Below are 7,020 nucleotides of genomic sequence, written 5' to 3'. Positions count from 1 at the left end.
TGGAACTGCGTCACCCTCTCTAGTTCTGCATCAGTCAATCAACTCTCAGTCTATCCCATTGAATCACCTCAACACATCCTTTGAAGCTCACTGCGTATTTTGCGTCAACCTCTACGTCAGCTCTTTTGGTCCTCTGCGTTGGCTTCCTTAGCCTTTGCGTCAACCCTTGCTACCTTTGCGTCAGCCCTCCTAGGCTCTGCGTTGCCTCTTCCGACACTCTGTTGCCTCTCTGATATGTATTCTTTAGCCTTGGATTGAAATCCCTTGCTAAACTACCCCTCGTTGCAACTGATCACTCACTCGATTTCCTCAGCAAACCCTGCCCCAGAAAATCGAATTCTTGATCTCTCTTGGTATCTTGGTGGGTCTCCAACTGACCCTCAAGCCTCCTCTTATACTTTTCTTGTTGATGATTCAATGACCAAGATTAAGTCCCTAATCAATGGCTAAGATTAAATCTGCCTTGATCCTCATTATTTAGAACTTTCTCACCCATATTATAGTAATACACATTAATATTTTAATTTACCTAAGTTTAGACTTAGGGTCTCATCAAAAATATTAATTATTTTAATATCTCTCCATCCGGGTGGAATTTCCCCAAACGATTTCTGGGTCTTGGAGATGTCATGTGCCTTAGCCTCTCCACCAATTTTCATGGCTAGAGCACATCCAATGCTATCAAAAATCAACACTCCCTATTAGCGAGGAATGTGCTCTAATAATGCTTCACCATAGAAACATCACACTGATCCTCCACATTGGTACCTGTGTTGATGCTTGGCCTGCTTCCTCACATCCTCTGCACTGCTACTTCCTATACTGCTTCCCATGACACTACCACTGCCACTGCTACATTTGTACTGAAAATCCATCTCAACATGTTGCATCATGCTACCCATAGCACTGCCACTGCTAACTGCTACAACTTAGATACCGAGAAGTAAGTAACTGACTTCTCCCTACTATTGACATCCCAGTCAGTCTAGAAGCCTCGTGATGCTAAATCTACCTCTGCTGCTAACCCGTGCTCCCTTTGCTGCCATTGCGTTGCTGCAACCTCTTTTGTGCCTCTCACACTGCTGCAACCTCTACTGCACTGCTACATAACTCTGCACTCTAGCCCTGCTTTACTACTCCACCACACTTTGCTCCACCCGACATCTGTCATCTTGCTACTATCCTTAAGGGCTCCAGTAGCCGCATGTGATCCAAGATTTTGAGCACCTCAAGGATCCTGCCCCTGCATGTAGTCCTCCAGACTACAACTCGATGTCACCCCACCTCTTCTCTAGAGGTGCATGAGCACTCATGGCACAATCGTCATCAATCTCGACATCCTTCTTCACCTTTGTTGGAGTTGCCTTTGAGTTGGAAGCTTCTCCCTTGCCTTTCTTCCTGGGGCACTGAGATGCATAATGTCCCAGCTCCCCACAGTTGAAGCACTTGACCTTGGAGATGCCCTTATTCATCCTCTTCCCTTGTTGTCCCACAAATGCTAGAGCCGCATCCTCCTCCTCCTCTTTATTGACTCGAACTCCCTTACCACTATTCCCTGCTGTTAGGACTCAGAATTGACCAATTTTGACCTTATATTTTTGCCATAATATTATCCTTTTTCAGTCATAGGTTGAAAGCTTTGATTGTATAATGACTTAATCACCCCAAGGTACGAAGTAACTCTCCGCATATCTATATGTTTAATTGTTCATTGCATATTCATGAATATCTTTATATTTATCTTTGGAAAAGTTAATTAAGTTGCCAAGTAATCGCTGGACTATTTAAAGTCTGCAGGAATTATAATTTATAGTTGTTGTAACACCAGAAACAGCAACTACGCAGTTGCTGCAACACCGGAAGTAGCAACTACGCAGTTGCTACAGCCAGCAACGGCAACCATCTAAAGTAGGAGAATGCTATTTTTGCAACAACTAGAAATAACAAACGGAAACTATCTGGAGATTGCCAGAATTCCACGCTGACGCGGCATAATCAACAACTGTCCAAAAAGGGCAAAACACAGTTACAATTGCTAAAGTATCAGGAACAGCACGGGTTTACTAAATCAGCAACCATGGGGAAACGGCGAAGGATAATACGAGGATCCCAAGAGCACGGTCGAAGTTCGGTTACCAGCTGCGTAACAGAAATAAACTCAAGAAAGAATACACTGTTGCACTGTTATAACAACATTCTGTAACTCTTATTTTTGGCTAACTGAATGAACTGTGATAATCTATTGTAATAGATGTCTCCTCTATAAAGAGGAGACATCTACATTAGAGAAGGGGGGAGAGAAATAGTTTTGTAAGGGGAATTTTGAAAAGACAACAGCAAAGTCTGAACTTTTATTGTACTGAATCTTTTGGCAGATGAATAGAAGATTGTTCTGAGTACTTAATCTAGCAATTGTGTTCTGGGGAATCTTGTGAGAGGGACCGGGCCCACCTTCCTCACAAGATTCACCCATTTACTTTTCTGTCAAGTGTGTAAGTGTGTTTGGTGATTTCTTTATGCTGCTACTCTGTTTTGGATTCTGTAGCATTACCTCTGATAATTTCCTTTTTGCTGGCACTCTGTTTTGTTAATCGTTTGAAGCTGTACTTCACCGGTGAATTAGAATTTCAGTGTGTATTAGCAATCTGGTTACAGGGGCAGGTGCTGAACGTCCTTGCTTGGAGGATAGGGTCCTGATCCTCTGATAACAGAGCATCCACCACTCTTCTTTTCGGATTTGTTATCTTAAATTAACTGCTTTCATTTTATCTTTACAGTACACTGTTATGACATAACGTGAGAATTACGTATACTACAGCTTTTTAATGCTTTTAGAGTTAAGTACATACAGTACGCAGTAGCCTTTGAAATAAAAAGACTTTCCCAGGTTGACAATTTAATGTGGTACTTGATTGTTAATTAATAAACAATTCAACTAGCCAACATTTTGGCGCCATTGCCGGGGAAGGCAACTAGAGATTTCTAAAAAGCATTAATGATTTCTTTTTGAGAATAACAGGTGCATGAGAGGACGCAGGAAACCTAATTTCACAGGCGGCAAAGGCGGAGGAGGAAGAAAAACTTATATTGACGAAATCATCTCAAAGGCTGAAACATCACAGAGGACAAGTTCCCGGAGACCTCAGATCCAGTATTCCTCACAAACAGATCGACAGACGGAGGAAGTACTGGGACCTGAAAGGAAGCTGGAAGTACCAGAATACACTGAGGAACCGGTAGAAGAACCTGAAGATACAGAAGATAAAGCAAGTGATTCAGGAAAAAGACCAATGGAGGATAACAGAACAGAAGGAAGAGGGGAAAATTTGCTCTCTACCCTGGAATTCCCTATTGGGGAGCTCCCGAGAGGGGCAACTCCCATGAAAAACATTCCACTCTCAGCATTACCCAACTTTCATGGGTTATCCTCTGAAGACCCGGATGAATTCCTCTTTGAATTCGACATACTATGTAGGAGTTATGATTATGTGAGCCCTAATCAGAAACTAAAACTGTTTCCAGCAACACTGAAAGGGAATGCGTTAAGGTGGTTTATGAGCTTAGGAGCTCAGGAAATCACTACCTGGGATCAGATGAAAGAGAGCTTTCTAGCTAAGTATCAAGATTACTGTCGGACAAGAGAAAGGAAGGAAGAATTGTTTAAAATGGTTCAGAAGGAGGACGAGAATCTGGAAGATTTTGTGGAAAGATTGCAGTATAATCTGTAGCGGTCCAACCACCCTAATATGAGTAAAGATATTCTGAAAACTATATTGTTGAAAGGGGTACGAGATGACTGCTTGGACATGTTAAACATGCTGGGAAAAGGGGACATTTCCAAGGAACCATTTGATGAAATTATCAATCTCTGCATGAGATGTTCAAGAGGAGCAGTAAGCAGATCAAAAAGCAGGGACAACGTATATTCAAGAGTTCATAAGTCAACAAACGGAGGAGCAACAAGGGCTGAAATAGGTAATTTATTAGAAGAATTTAAAACTGAGATGTTAAGCTCCTTTGCTTCACAAATTGATGCTCTGTAGGTAAAGAAGAAACAAGCAGAAGCAGAAGCTGCCCTAGCTATTTTTTTGTTCCAAATGTAGAGAAAAACACCCACTCAGAGAATGCCCACTAGATAAGGTACCAATCTGCACGATCTGCGAAAAGGACCATGAGACCCAGCAATGCCCCTCTTTGCCTGGAATTAAAGCAGCATTGCAGTCAACTGAAGAAGAGGCTGAAGCAGTGTACCTGATGACACAGAGGAGGCAATGGCCACAAAGACAAGGTATGAATTCTAACACAGCATTTAATCGTTGGAATAATCATTCTCCTTTTCAAACAAATTACCCACCCATGAACCAAATGCAGTACCCACCCTTTAACACAATGAGTTTTCCACCTATGCAACAACCAAATATCCCTTTTCCTGATCCTACCATATGGAATCCTTGGGCTCCCCAGCAACCGTATTTCAATCAATGGAACCCAGGCTGGGCAGCCCAACAGATGCCATTTCCTCAACAACAACAGTCTCTTTCCTTACCATCTAATACTCCTCCAAATAACCAGGCAATTAGACCGCAACTGCCTGTGCAACCCAACCCCAACCCAAATAATAATAAAGCCTTGCAAGTAATTGATATTCAAAATCAGCCTGTCTTCCCCATGCAATGTAACGATATCCATCTTCGTTCAGGGAGAATTGTTGAACCCATCATTGATGACATCACTGACTCTGATAAAGAGGAAGTTAGAAAAGAAAAACCTGCTAACAATAATGCTGAAACAGTCGAATCAACATCTAACAACAATGATCAGACAGCAGATCCACCATTCCCTGAACGATTGGCTCTCACTAAAACACTGGAGCAACCTGCTTTTAACCTTTTAGGTGAACTACAGAATTTATACGTTAAAATCCCATTGTTGCAAGCGCTAAGAGATGTTCCCATTTATGCTAGGACTGTTAGAGATATCTGCATAAAAAAACCTGGAAGAAAAGCTAAGGACCCCCTCACAGTTCATGTGATGGGAGAACTGACTGCTTTAATGACAGAAAAAGATCCTCCTGTGAAATATGGTGACCCTGGTCACCCTACAGTAACAGTTCAGGTTGGAAAAACTCTTGTCTCTAAAGTTCTAGTAGACTTAGGAGCTGCAATAAATATTATGACATTGGAAACAGCACAATTGCTTCAGTTAAAAAACTTTATTAGGGAAACACCAACCATCCTAGAATTGGCTGATCGCTCTACAATTAAACCTGAAGGGGTCATTGAAGATTTAATAATTTCTGTAGAATCCTGGAATTACCCAGCCGACTTTGTGGTGTTACAAACTAAAACAAAGTTGGGGGGTCATCCGCTGATTCTAGGAAGACCTTGGCTGGCTACAGCAGATGCTTTCATTAGCTGTAGATCAGGATCAATGACCATCTCTAATGGACAGGAAACAAAACAGCTTACCCTTTATCCTCATGCTACACCCATGATTAATAATGACAGCTCTGTATGGGTAGATTATGAGGATGAAGAAACCCAACCTATATTGACTATCGGACAAGCCTTAACTTTCAAAGATTCTACCGAAGATGAATTGATCAGCAGCTTCATTTCTGAACCTTCTTCGGTTAACCCAGAAATGTACAGCCACTTTACTGCAATCTTGGAATCTGAAACTCAGCAGAACTTGGAAGATAAGAATTTATTTCAGACAGCAGTAGGCAGCCCCTCCAAAAGTACAACAATAGAAATTGAGCCTGGCAAAACATTAAATATAAATCCTAATTTAACTGACAATGAAAAACAACAATTAATAAAGTTACTCCAGGAAAATAAAGAAGCATTTGCATGGGACTATACAGACATGAAAGGGATCTCCCCTGAGCTATGCACTCACTGGATTTATATTAAAGAAGGATCCCGGCCAGTCTGTCAACCCCAGCGGCGAATGAATCCCAATCTAAGGGAAATTGTGAAGGAGGAACTTCAAAAACTCTTGAATGCAGGATTTATATACCCTATATCTGATAGTGAGTGGGTTTCCCCACTTGTAATTGTACCTAAGAAAAATGGTAAATGGAGAGTATGTGTGGATTACAGAGCACTGAATAAAGCCACTCAGAAAGACCATTTCCCTTTACCATTCATTGATCAGGTATTGGATAATTTGGCAGGTAAGAAATTCTTTTCATTCTTGGACGGGTTCAGTGGATATAATCAGATTAAGATTGCACCCCAAGACCAGGACAAGACCACGTTTACTAGCCCTTGGGGGACCTTTGCTTACAGGGTACTTCCATTTGGGCTATGTAATGCTCCAGCAACATTTCAAAGAGCAGTGATAGGGATTTTTTCTGATATGCTAAATGATTCATTAGAAATATTTATGGATGACTTTACTCCTTATGGAGTGACTTTTGAGGATGCACTGCAGAATCTTGAAAAAGTACTTAAGCGGTGTATAGAAGCACACCTTGCCCTAAGCACTGAAAAGTGCCATATGATGATGAATCAAGGTATTGTATTGGGTCACTTTGTCTCATTCCTAGGAATTCAAGTCGATCCAGCTAAAATACAGGTAATTCAGACTCTCCCTATCCCCAAAACACAAACTGATGTAAGAAGCTTTTTAGGACATGCTGGATACTATAGAAGATTTATTAAGAATTTTTCCAAAATAGCTTCTCCTTTATTTGTGTTATTAACAAAGAATGCTGAATTTAAGTGGACTGATGATTGTGAAAAAGCATTTAATGAACTTAAACATCAGTTGTCTGCAGCTCCCATTTTGAGAGGACCTGATTGGGCACTACCCTTTCATATATCCTCTGATGCCTCAGACACTGCAATTGGAGCTGTCTTGGGTCAGGAAGAAAATAGTCTTCCCTATGCCATTTATTTTATCAGTAAGAACATGACACCAGCTGAATTAAATTATACAGTCACTGAGAAGGAATTCCTAGCAGTTATTTATGCAATAAATAAATTTCGACATTATATTACTGGCTACACTACT

Source organism: Pinus tabuliformis, chromosome 2_1, assembly GCF_031772625.1.
Source record: "Pinus tabuliformis cultivar Carrire ecotype Pingquan chromosome 2_1, CPIR1, whole genome shotgun sequence".
Lineage (NCBI taxonomy): Eukaryota > Viridiplantae > Streptophyta > Pinopsida > Pinales > Pinaceae > Pinus > Pinus tabuliformis.
This window is presented reverse-complemented; position numbering follows the sequence as displayed.